This window comes from Lactuca serriola, chromosome 1 (assembly GCF_051521515.1).
Source record: "Lactuca serriola cultivar US96UC23 chromosome 1, Lser_US96UC23_V15, whole genome shotgun sequence".
Lineage (NCBI taxonomy): Eukaryota > Viridiplantae > Streptophyta > Magnoliopsida > Asterales > Asteraceae > Lactuca > Lactuca serriola.
This window is the reverse complement of record NC_136408.1, coordinates 245,429,864-245,445,720: the sequence shown is the minus strand read 5'-3', so window position 1 is coordinate 245,445,720 and position 15,857 is coordinate 245,429,864. Positions and strand designations below refer to the sequence as shown.

The 15,857-nt window shown below is 41.8% G+C and overlaps 1 pseudogene; it reads left to right on the top strand.

Moving 5' to 3' along the window:
• Positions 1 to 2,059: 2,059 nt before the first annotated feature.
• On the top strand, positions 2,060 to 2,178 carry LOC145080548 (5S ribosomal RNA; annotated as a pseudogene).
• Positions 2,179 to 15,857: the final 13,679 nt, after the last annotated feature.

Sequence of the window (15,857 nt, the reverse complement as noted above, 5' to 3'; positions counted from 1 at the left end):
AACTTATTACATCTTAAACATCGATGATATTGACAGTCGACTAACTTCTGTGTCTCTCTTTGTTGTTCAAATACTTTTGTCATACCTTCATTGGAGTCTATCTGAAACTTGCTTTAGTCAAGTCTTTGGACTATAGTAATGTAACTCTAGGATCATCTTCAAGCCTCTTTCAAAGGTTGGATCATATTATCCACCAACCATTAATACCTCGGCTTGAACGACAAACGTCTTAAGACCATTCTATGAACTTACTTCCACTCCTTTCTAGGACTGCATCATGGGGATGTAGGTCAAACCTTCGAGAACATACTCTTACTCTTTTCATGAACGATCGGACTACATCTAAGTTCAACCATAATAGCTCACGAACTCCTTTTCTTTCGTGTTACAGAATGATGTCGTCATCTGGAAATAGTCAGCCGAACAATGAAACCCCTGACTTTCCTATGGACGCCACTACTTTCCAAGTCGCAGTTACAGCGGCCATGACGGCTACCGCGACAGCTATTCTTGTAAAGCGCAGCGCTATCAACGCAAGCAAGGCTAACAAAGGAGTCGAAAATTCCGATTGTTGTACCAATCCGAGAAGCCAACAAATAGTAACAGTCGCCAACACCCAAAACAACAACTCAAAGTTCAAGAAACGGAAGCGCCAAGCCCAAACAGAATGCAAGCGATTTCAAAGGCTTTCCATGCGACAACAACCAGTGGCAACTCTTGCCACCTCAGCACCGGTCAAGCGTTATGAGGGAACACTCCCGAAGTGTAACAAGTGTACCTATCACCACAAGGGAACTTGCCGAGTGTTGAAATGCATCACTTGCAACAAAATGGGGCACATTGCTCGTTTTTGTAAAACCATCCCTACCAACGGAATCAGCCCAACTTGCTAAGGTTGTGGTGAAGCCGGGCACTACAAGAGGAATTGTCCAAAAAGGAAGATCAACGAAAGCAACCGTGTCCACATAACTCCAACTCGACACTTCACTTCCACCACCAATGCTAGTACTAGCCAGATATGTCACCAATGCGGTGGGATTGGACACTTCAAGAAGGATTGTCCAATAACAAAGAACTTCGGCGTAGACGGGAAAATACTAAGGATCACAGCCGCAGGAGAGACTACCCCGGACTCTCGTTAAATTATCTAAGGCGTTCGTTGTAACAGACTCATAAAACATGTTTAAAACTAGTGCAACTTGAGTCTTATCTTTTGCGAGACCCCATCAGTAAAGGGACCCTCGTGCTGCGTATACTTGCCTTTTGTAGTATACCTTGTTCGCAACAGCATTCATGTAGTTACTCTAAAGTACTATAACTCTGTTAAAAGTTGCACTGTTGTGTTTTGTCTGTAACGCCTTATGTTCAAATCTAGTGTCTTTACTTTCAAGTATGTCCGATATTATTATACAACTAGATTCAATTCGATTCACACAATACCAATTTCGTACGTACATCTCCTTCTCCGAAATCGCCTTTCTAGCGGAGCCGTCATTCCTGAGCACCGAAGTACTCATGCATGGAGTACCTCATGTTTCTTATCCTTTCCGAAGAAACCTCAGCAAAGCTCCCTGAAGTACCACTCGTACAGTACGTCAAGTTCAATCCAAAGACCCATACGGTTGATCTATCACAGAAAAATGTATACATAAGGGTGGTATATAATCAAGGTTCTACAGGTTTAGAATTAATGTTTTCCGTTTAACTTCTTTTCCTCGTTGGGATGTGAGCTTAAAGAAGAATTATTTATTCGACTACCTTTTCAATCTTAATTATATACGACTCGTATCCATGATACCGTGATCGATAAACCCTATATGAATTCTAATATGAACTTTAGGACGGAGACTGCCGAAGACTTCGAGTAATCGCATCGTCATGTGAACAAACTTAGAACCCAGTACGACTCCTACAACCAGATTGCCCTATAGTCTAAACATCTACAGAGATACAAGAACAGTCCGGACAACTTAGCAAACTACTCAGCAATGGAATGAGAAGACCAAGTACCTCACCTTTGAGGGAGCCGGTCTTATTTTTCCAAAAGACAGACTGCAGCGGGTGCGATCATACCAGCACTAATGCACCGGACCCCATCAGAACTCCACAGTTAAACGTGCTTAGGCGAGAGAAGTACTATGATGGGTAAAACCTTGAGGAGTCCTTGTGGTGTAGACCTCGATGGGACTTCCATTAGGAATCATTACCTTCTGCCTCGCATAGATGAATTGGTTGATCAACCACAATGAACGAAGTGCATTTCAGAAATGGACCTAAGATCCGAAAATCACCAGTTACAAGTGTTAGTGAAGGATGTCCCGAGGGCAATCTTCCGAACTTGATGCAGATGTTACGAGTCCGTAGTGATATCCTTCGGATAGGACCAATACACCCATAATATTCATGAACCTAATGAATAGGGTACGCTATTCTTACTTGGATCAGTTTGTCATTTGTCCTTGTAAATGACTTACTTATCTACTCTCGTAGTAAGAAGGAAATCATAAAGAGCATCTACAACAAACCATGGAAACATTACGATTAGAGAAGCTTTACGTGATGTGGGAATTCTTGAGTACCCTTCCAAAGATCAAAACCGTTGAGAATTTGTCAGCACTGAAGACGCTTATGGAATTCGCCAAATTCTTGGTCTTGCTGACTTACCATCGTAAGTTCATTCAGAACTTCTCACGAATTACAGAACCTCTTACAACTTTGACCCACAAGGGAGTGACCCTTGACTGGGAAGAGAAGCAAGAAAAAGAAACCTTGGAACTCCAAGTGAGAGACTAAATCCTTTTGGAAGTCTCACTCTGGGAATGGCTTGATACGCTTCGGAAAGTGTGGAGAGCTAAATCCAAGATAGTTAGGACCTCTGAGATTCTTACCAGAATCGGCCCTATAACTCACAAACCCAACCTACACCGTGAGCTCAGTAACATACATTTTACCCTTTACGTCTCGAACTTAAAAACGTACCTTTCTGTCAGGACTCTCGTAATCCCACCCGACGAGATCGAGATCAACGAGAGCCTCGCCTTCGTGGAAGAACCGTGGTGACCATGGACCAAGAGGTCATGCGAAATAATCCGAACCGCTTCCCATTAGTGAAGGTTCATTGGAATGCCAACCAAGGACCCAAATTCACTTGAGAGCACGAGAAGCAATCGATTAGGAAGTATCCCCACTTCTTGTCTCGATTATTTATACCCACTTCCTTACCTAAATTCTAATTTTAGGACAAAATTCCTTCTAACAGGGGGATGATGTGACAACCCGAAATTTTCTATACTGTACAGCCAAACACTTCATAGAGAGTCAAACTCATTCTGCTACCTTTTAGCATGTTTGGTGTCCGTTTGAGCAATTCTGAGCTTTAATCCTTCAAGTGGTAATCATAAGACGTATAATCCAGGGCATATTGTACATCATAGTTGTAACAAAACTCAAAGAAATTGGAGTTTACAACCCAAACATGGAGTTTGCGGTCGTAAACTCCATGGGGTATATATATGGCCCTTAGCCATTTTTGTTCATTTGTTCCATTTTCAACTAGAGAAAAACCTGTTTCTCTCCCAAGGATCTTCAATCTTTCGTCCCAAATTGTAAGTGCTTCTACGCTAGAGTGTTTTAAAGCTTAATACATGTTTAGATATCATTGAAATCACTCAAGAATCACAAGAAAAAGGAGTTTACGAGCCAAGATCTTCTTGGACCGTAAACCCTAATTTGGGTGCCAAAGTGCTCCCAACTGTTTCCTTATTCTTAGAAACTAGTATGGAACCCTTCCTTGATGGTTTTAGCACATGAAAAGCACCATAAAACCCCCTTGAATATGGGTTTACGGTTTGGGAATCTCCCAAAACCGTAAACTCCCCCAAAGTGTGTTTTAATGCCCTAAACACCCTTTTAAGCCTTGGATGGTAGCCTAAAACCTTACACCATTGATCTAAGGACCTCAAAATTATAAACGGTACTTCTTACCATGAGTTTATGGTCGTAAACTCATGGGGAAGTGGTCCCTAGACCGTAAACTCAAGATAAGGTCATTTTAGGACCTTAAACCCACCCAAACACTTGTTTAAGCTTTGGAGCACTTAACCACTTAAGCCCTTAGAGTTTTAAGCCCCTTTTTGGTGACCAATTGAGAGTTTATGGCCAGGACTAATCTCCCCTAGGCTGTAAACTCCAACAAACATGATCATTAGACCATAAACTCCCGTATGAGGCCTTGCACTCCTTTGTTGCAACCCGATAGCCTCCTAACACTTTTACCAAAGTGTTTTCATCACATTAGGATGTTTATACATGTTTAATTAGTGTTATAATCAATAATTTTTTATATACATATGTCTTCATATGTTATTAGGCTCATAGTGAGTGTCTAAGTCTTCACTTGACACCAAGCACTTGTCCGATACTTCCATCCGATCCACTCGCTGCAGGTGAGTTCATACCCCTTAATTAACCTTTTAAATGTTTATAAATGCTTTATGGTGGGTGGAATACAAGTTAAAACATATTTAGTTATTATATCAATCACATGTGATTAATAACTAGCATGCAAATGGATTTACTATACGGTAACTGTTTTACCAAACAGATTTCTTCAAATGACTTTCTTAAACGTTTTTACATGTTTAAAACTCTTTATCAAAATGTCTTACATACTGTAAGTTTCCTTTCAAACCCTGTTACAAATGTCCGGCTACAAGTCCCACAAACACTAGGTCAGGTACTAATAAACGCCCTCAGGGTAAAATGACTATTTACCCCTGGTTAAAGTCAATTTTCAGTTGACCGGACACGTCGAGTAGGGCCGTCAACTCGTCGAGTCCCTATCGTCCAATCTAGTCCTCTACCCGCTTCTACTCGTCGAGTTTGGCAAAGACTCGACGAGTTCTTCTTCGATGCTATCATCAAGTCCAACTTCATCCGACTCGCCGCGTTGTATGAAAATCTCGTCGAGTTCTCCTTCAACATATGAACACGACTAGACTATGACTCACCGAGTCAGATGAACAATTCATCGAGTCTGAAGAACAACTCGCCGAGTTGAAGAACAACTCGTCGAGTTGCTTGCATGCAAACACCATACAGACGCTTTTGGTCAATTCCAGCGCATGCAACTCATAGAGATGGGTTCCTAGGGTGGTTTTTACACGTAAAGTTTCCAACTTTACGTGCATGCATGCATATCCAAGAGTTTAAAGGGCTCTAAATGGACCAAAAGTGTAGATCTAGGCTTGCATACGAATTTGACTCAATAAAGGCAATGGATCCGAGCTTCTAGAGCTTGATCATTACTAGATTTGATGTCCTTTCGCTCTTATAAGCTCTCTTTTCACAAACAAGCCAAGGAATGTCCCAAAAATGACTTTATTGGGGTTTTAATGGAGATTCAAACATGGAAACAATAAATGTTCGAGTTGTACCTCACAAAGCTCTGAAATGGACTCAAGATCTTGGATCTTCTTCTCCTCATTTGAATCTACCCTCCTTCTTCTCTCCAAATCTTCAAAGAAACACAAAATACACTCAAAAAGCCAAAAGGAATGCTAGGGTTTTCGAGAGGAATGTTCTGGAAGTGTTGGGGGCTGACTTGAGGCCCAAAAAGTTGTTTAAATAGGGTGCAAACCTTGAAATTAGCGTTTCACCCAGAATGGCGGACTCGCCGAGTCCAAGAATATGGACTCGTCGAGTTGCCTAATTAAACGTGCTCGAAATCCCGTCTCTACTCGACGAGTCGGGCTACTGACTCGTCGAGTTCCCCTTGAAAACTGAAAAAAAAAACATATTTAAATTACTTACCAAAAATGAGGCGTTACAAAAACTTTTCAAATGACCAGGGTTACTATGACTTCAATGTTTCTTAATTGAGATATTTCAACTTTTAAAACTTGAGGGCAAGTTTTGTAATTCTTAAAAAACTTTTGAACTCCATAACATAATAAGTTAATTTGTTTTATGAAGATGAAACTTTTCAAGTTCCATAACTTATGGAACTCTTCAAAAACATTAAGATCAATGTAACTAATATTTATTTGTAGCTCCTTAAAAAACTTTTTGAACTGCAAATTTGATGACAAAATTTGTACTCCTTAAAAACATTTAGATCAAACTTTAAACTAATGAAACATTCATATCATTTTATCTTTTACTAAATTGATCTTATTCAACTCTTGTAGCAAAATGATTCAAAATTTAAGAATAATTAGTTTTTCACAAAATCAAGTAATTATCTTAAAATTTTGGCAATCATCATGTTATTGGATGGGGATAAGTATTACCATATCAATATAATCAAATTTTATGAATCAAAACATTTTGTGGTAATGATCCTAATTCAAAACAAGCCAAAAAACCCGAAAAACTACCAATTGACTGCCCAACTCGTCGAGTCAGATACTGGACTCGACGAGTTCTTCACTTATGAGCATGGACTCGACAAGTTCATGTATGGACTCGTCGAGTCCCCCTGTTAGAGTGTAGTTTTTTGACATTTCTAACTTTAAACAATTCTCTATGCATCTATATAACAGAAAACAACCCTTGGCTCTGATACCACTATTGGGTTTTAAGTACTATAACTCTCCTATGGTGCACATACAACCCTAATAGCTTTGGATCTAAGTTTTCTCTAGTTATACATGCAACAAAATTATCCAAGGTATAAATCCTACAACTAGCATACAATTTGACATAAGCAACATAAAAAAACTAGTTAAAAGATTACCTCTTTGTTTTAGCTTGTAGAACTTGGCCTTTGAAGAGCTTAGCACCCCAAGTGTTGTGCCTCAAACAAGTCACAAACACCATGAAAAAGTGGAGGATAATGAGAGAGAGGTTAGGAGCTTAAAAAACAGCCAGGTTTTCACCTTGGAGTATTAGTGGCCAATTTTGCAAGCTTAGGGGCTTAATTTATAGTTTGGAATTCCTAGAGTTTAAACTTGTAAACCCCAATTCACTTGCGCTTTTAATCCATTAACTCATTAGCCTTATGGACTAACCCATCATGGACTCACAAAAAGATTTAGTCCATACCTAGTCAACATGGATCATTTGTAACACCAAATTTTTCAAAACAAAATTTTCATTTTTCAAACATACTTTCATTCATAATTTAATATCAAATATAATGTATCCAATGTCATCACAGTAAAAACATGTCCCAAAAAACTCTGCGAGTGTAAACAGATCATGTCGACGCCTTCCTGCGATCATCATTGGTACCTGAAGCACATACACAAAACACTGTAAACATAAATGCTTAGTGAGTTCCCCAAAATACCACATAGACACGTATCAGCCACTCAAGGCTGTAACTCTGATGACCCTCTGGTCGAATATCTCTGTGGGATCCTCTTGGTCCCATAGCTCTGTGGACCCACTGGTCCTAACTCTGTAAACTCTGAATCATACATATCACATAGAAATCACAACACATAAATAGCAAACAAGATACACTGTCACATAACTCTGATTACCACTCTAAGTAAAGTATAGTGAGAAGACTCACCTCGGGAATCTCGGTATCAGAAATACTGCCCTAGCCTCTGCCTAGTCACAATAATAAATTACACCAAATAAATGTCTTTTCACAAATTGGATATTCTCTCATGAGATCCCTAGAAGGGTAAAAGACCATTCTACCCCTCTATAGGCCCAAAGGTTCATTTGTTGACAAACCTTAAAACTCAACCAAAAGTCAACTGTCCAATTTGACCAGACTCGCCGAGTGCATACGACGACTCGACGAGTCCCATCGTCCCACAAACTCTTTTCTTTCTACGCCTGACTCAACTCACTGAGTCACCCCCAACTCACCGGGTCACCAATGAAGTCAGACCCTGGGGAAACCTGGTCCGACTCGTTGAGTTCACATATGGACTCGACGAGTTTCCACCATGGACTCGGTCAAACAACCTCCTGAGGTCAGATCTGCTTAACCAAATCATAGATCTAACCCTTAAACACTCAAAAGTCACGTAAAGGTGAAACCTTTACGTGCATGCAACCCATATCAAGCCTCAAATGGAGAAATAACACTTGGAATGGCAACCTAGTCTCCAATTGCTTATTTGCTTGCAAAAAGCTAGAAAATAATGACTCTAGGGACCTCTGATGGTCCAGATCTGATGTCATAATTCCAAAGAGGACCTCATACTCACTAGATCTCATAAAATTATGAGGGAAAAACCCTAAAACTATGAAATCTACCGTATGAACGTGAAATGGAAAGAATTATACCTCCAAAGACAATATCTCAAGATGATTAGCTCCAATCCAAGCTCCCTTCACGTTCTAGATGGATCCTCTCTTCTTCCTCTAGCAAAATCACACAAAAGATGAAGAAATAGCCTCCTCTTACCCTTAAACTCACTATCTTTGTTCTCTAGGGTTTCCAGGAACAAGGTGGCCGCATATGAAGGCTATAATGGTCTTTAAATAGGCTCCCAAACCCGGGGATTAGGGTTTTCCTAATCAGCACCGACTCGGCGAGTCAGATACCCGACTCGTCGAGTCCGGTCGATAAACCGCGTCAACAGTTAAGACTCTACTCGACGAGTTGAGGCACCAACTCGTCGAGTTCCCCCAGAAAAAATCATAATTCAAGATAATAAAATTACATACCCAAACTCCGGCTGTTACATCATTAGCCCAAACTATGAATATCACTGATTTACATAATCAGTCCCTACAAATTTAACTAGTCTCTTTTGATCACTAAATTAATTCCAAATTAATTATTGATCAATACTAATTAAATAATATGGTTTCACAATTAATGTATTATACTTATAATATATTAATAAATCACAAATAACCTCTTTCTCAAATATCTATTCTATTAAATTGTCCTGGTTAAGGCAACCTGAAATGGACTATGCTACTCTCGGGTCAAGTACATACCACTTATAGTTATGGGCTTAGACACCTAATCCAACAAAGCGAACTTAGTGATTACGTGTACAATGTGATAAAGTGAGATAGTTCAGTTGGATTGAATGGTTGTGGAGTCGTGTTGCCAAAGGTGCTAAGAGTAGCCTGTGGCTATTCCACATCTAGTTCGGGAGTCGGTCTTGTCTTCAGAATTGGTGTTAAGTATTTGGAGATAGTTGGAGCTTATGTTCTAGATATCAGTGTATAGTTTTGGTTGGGCACGGTCATTTAGTTCCGGGTTGGAGTTGAATCGTCCTGGGTTTGGTGGTAGAATGGTTATGTCCGACGGGATGTCAAACCTAGTGTAGAGTTCGGATCCATGCGGATTGGCGGGTCACTCTTTTAATGTATGAGGGCAGAGTATTGGGGTTCATTTTTCAGAGGGGTTCTGATAGTAGTATTGGTGGTTGGTCTTCAGTGCGAGGTGACCCCTCTGTTTCTAATGGGTTTTGGGTCATGATCAACTGGTAGGTCAGGCATGAGTGTTCAACAACTGATTATGGTCGGCGACTCATTTCCACCAGTCCCCTCAAGATGATTCGGGTTGGAAGTGTGGTCGGACAGCGAGTGATGGGGAGCACCGAGACAGTGCTCAAGACGACCGGGAAAATCCATTAGGTTAAACAGAGGTTGCTGATGGCCCAGAGTCGTCAAAAGAGTTACGCAAATCCGAGGCGTTCAGAGCTAGAGTTCCAAGTCGACGATTTATCCTCCTGAAGGTATCCCTATGGAAAAGAGTGATCCGATTCAGGTAGCGGCACAAGCTAGGCCCTAGATGCATTGGTCCTTTCAGGGTGAGTGCTTGAGTGATCAAGATAGCTTATCGGTTGGAGCTGCTTGAGGAGTTGAGTTAGATTCATGACACCGTCCAGGTGTCCCATTTGAGGAGGTGTGGCCGACGAGACTATAATGGTTCCTTTAGAGAATATTCAGGTTGATGGTCGCCTGAAAAATTTTGAGAGACTAGTAGAGATATTAGTTAAGAAAGTAAAGATCTTGAGGAACAAGGGGGTTCCCTTGGTTAGGTTCAGTGGCAGCATCGAGAAGGATATGAGTGAACTTGGGAGCCGGAGTATGAGATGCACGATTAGTAACTCAGGGCTGTTTCCATAGAATGACTTCGAGGGTGAAGTATAATCTTAGTGGGGGATAACTGTAACATCTGATTCGTAGGAATGAGATTTCAGGGTTTAATGCATATTATAGGACCTACTCGACGAGTTGGGAGGCCCTAAATCGTCATGTAGGAACCAAGGAGACCGCATGAACTTTAGAACTAACTCGACGAGTAGGAGCTGAGTATGAAAACCTTAATATTTAGGGTTTTCACGCTATTTAAAGGACCGTAAGTCCTCCACCCAGTCTCCTGTAATGCTTAATTCCTGGTACAAATGTAATTATAAATTATCCATCTCTATAGAGCTACTCGATGAGTTGGAAGCCCCTAACTTGTTGAGTAGAAGCCAGAATGGATGCAGGACGTAAGTGACCTACTCGACGAGTCGAGTGCCTTGACTTCACAAGTAGGGCTTCTAGGATGAAACCCTAATTTTAAGGTTTTGCACCCTATTTAAGCTCCTTAACCCCACCCCCACCCCTTGGCCTCATTTATAGTCTCTAAGTCCCAAACCCTAATCCACAAAACGTAGTGCACCATTTGAGCTTGTGAGTTGCTTTTTAGTCTTTATTGTGTGTTATAAATCTTGTTGAAGGAGGAGGAGCTTGAATGTTCAGAGGGAAGCAAGTAGATCCAGAAACAACCCCTTATTCTCTTCATTTCTGGTAATCAAGTCTCTACCTTGGCTATTAGTTCAATAAATATCTTTAGGTCCATTTTATGAGGGTTTTGATGTAAGAACCTTTGATCCTTGGGACATGGACATCCCAAATGGTTTACCTTTTAGATCTGGGGTCTAGAAGAGGTTACATGGCATAAAGGTGCAAACTTTTCTGATCATTGAAGCCACATGCAAGCTTGAGGATGTTATTATGGCCTTTTTGAGCCCTAAAGGCCATGCATGGAAGAAAAGTCCGAGACTTGACATTTTCATTCGGTATTTAGGACCTAGATTTCAGTTTGCATGGTTCGGGTTGAAGTAATAAGGCTTTTGGACAAAGATCCATATTTTAAAGAACTAGGGTTTGAGCAAAACCCATTAAGAAGGACTATAAATGGGTAAAATTGGAAACTTTAACCTTAACAAGGATTTTCCAGTATGTAGAAGGAGATATGAAGCTTAGATCTAGGGTATAAGGGCTTAATCCACAAAGACAGCCCAAACAGACAGGGCAACTCGTAGAGTCCATGTATGAACTCGACGGGTTGAGACGATTTGTCCCTTTTCCGGGCCTCGGTCCGATGTCGGGGCAAGCTCGAGGAATGTTAGTATGCTTGATGTCTTTGTAATTCTTGCATGTGTTTGTTATGTATTCCAGACTTCGGCCCAATTTCAGGGCAAGCCCGAGGTGTAACACCGAAAATTTTCAAACAAAATTTTCATTTTAAAATCACATTAACACATTTCACAAAAACCCCAAAGTGACAAATTATCAAAAACACAAATCCATAATTATTTGAATAAAAATCCAGGATCCTCAAAAACATAACCTCATCTCGTGTGTACAATCAAGCCGGCGCCTTGTCGCGATCCTGAGAAGTACGTGAAACACATATCACACAACATGGTAAGCACGAAGCTTAGTGAGTTCCCCAAAATACCACACACATCTCATTAGCCTCTCATGACTATATCTCGATAAATACACAACATCATAAATCACAAACACATAATGCGAGATATCACAATACTCAATAAAAACATACAAGACCCTCCGGTCACAAAAGTTATCACTCATGGTAAGTATAGTGAGAAGACTCACCTCGTAAGTAAGCTAGTAAACCTCACACCCCTTGAATGGTCTAATCCTCGCCTAGACGTCATAATCATCTCTAATTAACACTTATAACCTTAACTCAAATAATTTAAGAAAACTTCTTTCTCTAACTCTTGGAAAGGGTAAAAGACCATTTTACCCTTCCATGGTCTCCGTAATCCATGTCTTGACCAAACTCAAAAAGTCATAAGAAGTAAACACTCGAGTCAATAGTCCATGTTGACTCAACTCGTCGAGTGCATCTTGACCAAACTCTAAAAGTCAGAAATATCATGAAAGTCTAACTCAAATCATAGAGTTAACTCATCAACTCGCCGAGTTACAACATGCCCAGACTCATCGGGGAAAACCCTAACCGACTCATCGAGTCAATTCACTAACTCGTCGAGTCCCTTGAGTCAATTTTCTCATTCAGACCATTTTAAGTAGAAATGATGTCTCATACTCTGGATCTAACCTTCTAAGGCTCACTTATCACGTAAAGCTGCAAGCTTTACGTTCATGCATGGCACTTAGGGCTCAAAATGCCAAAACAAGCTCCATAAAGGGTTTCATGCATGGAGACTTGCCCAAATCTTGATAAATCTTGGATCTTTGGGCTCATGGAACCTCAATATGCCTAGAAGGATGGGAAAAAGGCTCTAAATTCTGTAAAAACGAGATCTAACCAAACAATGACCAATATGGTGACTTTATACCTTTAAATAAAAGCTAGGTATGAATGAACTCCAGATCCAAAATCTCCTTCTTTTCCAAAGTATTTTGCTCTTCCAATTTCCTCCAAGAATGCACTAAAACTCACAATATTAGCCTCTCTTTCTCACTCACAAGTTTATAGCTTGATTAGGGTTTCACACAGTGTAGTAGGGTGACAAGGGTGGCGGAAATGAGGGCTTAAGGTCCTTTAAATAGGAGACAAGCCCTGAAAATTAGGGTTTTCTAACTCAACTCCTACTTGTTGAGTTGGGATCCTGCAACTCGTCGAGTAAACTCTAAAATCCCACGACCATAATATTCTCTACTCGGCGAGTTGGGGCATCCGAATCGTCGAGTTGCTCTAAAAAACTGAATAAAATAAATTAAATATCATTCCTGGGAGTCGGGATCTTACAATTCTCCCCCATTGGAATTAGACTTCACCCTCGAAGTCATCTTCCGGAAAGAACTAGGTGTACTTATCTCGCATCTCAGACTCCGACTCCCAAGTCCACTCGGATCCCTTCCGGTGCTGCCACTAGACCTGAACTAAGGGCACCTCTTTATTCCTCAAGACCTTCACCTTCCAGTCCAAGATTGGTATCGGCCTCTCAATATGGTTCAGATGATCATCAACCTAAATGTCCTCTAAAGGGATCACTGCTGTCTCATTGGCTACACACTTCCTCAACTGGGACACATTGAAGGTGTTATGAATCTGGCTCAACTTTTCAGACAGCTCTAACCGATAAGTTACCTTCCCCAGTCGAGCGGTCACTCTGAAAGGATCAATATATCTAGGACCCAGGTTTCCCCGTTTCCTGAATCAATCAGCCCCTTTCCATGGGGATACCCTCAGGAGGACATAATCTCTAACTTGGAACTCTAGCTCGAATTGTCGCCGAGCTGCATAACTCTTCAGACGACTCTGGGGCATCAGTAACCTCTGTCTGACCTGCTGAATCTGTTAAGTCTTCTTAAGCACTATCTCAGTGCTCCCTATCACTCTCGGCCCTACCTCTCCCCAACAAATGGGAGTCCGGCATCTCCTACCGTATAATATCTCGAAGGAAGGCATATCGATACTGGAATGATGGCTGTTGTTGTATGAAAATTTAGACAAGGGAAAGTAAGTGTCCCAACTTCCACCGAAGTCGAAAAAACATGCATGTAGCATGTCCTCGAGTGTCTGGATCGTCCGCTCGCTCTGCCCGTCCGTCTATGGGTGATATACGGTACCGACTCCTCATGAAATTTCTTTTAGAATCTGGAAGTAAAACGCGCATCTTGATTTGACACTATCGAGGTGGGCACCGCATTCGGTGCCACCACCTCTCGTATGTAGATCTCAACCAATTTCTCAGCAGAAGAGCTCTTACTAATAGCCAGGAAGTGAGCACTCTTTGTTAACCAGTCTACATTCATCCATATCACATCGATGCCTCGCGTTGTCCTTGGTAATTTGGTGATAAAATCCATGGAAATATGTTCCCACTTCCACTGGGGAATCTCTAAAGAATGCAATGGGCGATGCGGACGCTTGTGCTCCGCCTTGACATGACGAAAGGTCAAGCACCTATCGACTAACCACGCCACATCTCTCTTCATACAGGTCCACCAATAATCCCTTTTCAAGTCCAAATACATCTTGGTGGCTCTCAGATGGATCGAGAATCTCAACCTGTGGGTCTCCTACATCAAATGTGTCGAGCCTACCTCGTATACGGCACCCATATCCTCCCACAGAAGATCATAAGTGCTTGACTATCCAACCCAAACTCGGAAATCTGCCCAAACACCCGCTCCCTAATACAGTTCTCTGGTCTCACGGCCAGCACCTAGGCTTCTCGCATGGTATCTAAGACTGGAGTCATCACCGTCATCCTCATACACACATCTCGGATTGGAGCACTCGCTACTCTACGGCTCAAGGCATCGAGCACCACATTATCCTTGCCAGGTTCATACAAGATATCACAGTTGTAGTCCTTCACTACATCCAACCATATCCTCTGTCTCATATTCAGGTTGGGCTGATCCATGAGGTACTTCAGACTCTTATGGTCCGTGTATATGGTACACCGGACACCATATAGATGGTGGCACCAAATCTTGAGGGAGAACACCACTACCTCGTCTCATAAGGCTTCAACTTCCTCGATGCATACGCTATCACATGTCCCCTCTGCATCAACAGGGCACCCATCCCTGATATAGATGCATCATAATAAACTACAAAGTCCTCTACTTCCCCAGGAAGAGCTAACACCGGGACTTCGCATAGTCTCTGGTTAAGTGTCTCGAATGAGGCCTGCTACTCGGGCCCCCAAGCAAAAGTAATACCCTTCCTGGTCAATCTGGTAAGAGGAACAACAATCTTGGAGAAATCCCTGATAAATCTCCGGTTGCAGCCTGCCAGGCCAAGAAAATTCCTGTTCTCGGATGGGGATCTCGACACCTCCCATCGCATAATTGCCTCAATCTTGACCGGGTCGACCAAAATACCATTCTAGTTAATGAGGTGTCCTAAGAACTGGATCTCTTGTAATCAGATATCACACTTGGAGAATTTGGCATAAAGCCTCTCTGTCCTCAACACCCCAAGAATCTCCCGCAGATGCTCCTCGTGTTGCTCTCTGGACCTCGAGTATACCACAATGTCATCGATGAACACAATCACCGACCTGTTCAACATGGATTTGCACATCCGGTTCATGAGATCCATGAACGCTGCCGGTGTATTGGTGAGTCCGAAAGGCATCACCACAAACTCGTAGTGCCCATAACGAGTTCTAAAGGCCGTCTTCTGGCTATCCTCCTCGCAAACTCTCATCTGATAATACCCAGATCTCAAATCAATCGTGGAGAACCAAGACGCCCCCTATAACTGATCAAAAAAATCATTGATCCTCGGTAGTGGATAATGGTTCTTGACCGTCAGCTTATTCAACTCCCGGTAATCGATGAACATCCGGTGTGAACCAATCTTTTTCTTGACAAAAAGGATCGATGCTCCCGTGGTGAGCTACTCGGTCTAATAAAACCCTTCCCCAACAGCTCCTGGAGCTCCAAGGATAACTCCTACATCTTGGGTGGTGCAAGACGATAAGGTGCCTTGGCAATAAGCACCGAACCCGGAATCAAGTCGATCCGAAACTCCACCTGTCTCTCGAGAGGTACACCTAACAATTCCTTTGGGAAAATATCTAGGAAATCGCACACTATCGGGACCTCAGAGATAAAACTTGTCCTCTTAGTGGCAACTCTCTTATCTATCACATAATCTCAAAAGCCCCTGCATCCCTGCTTTAGACTCCGCCTCG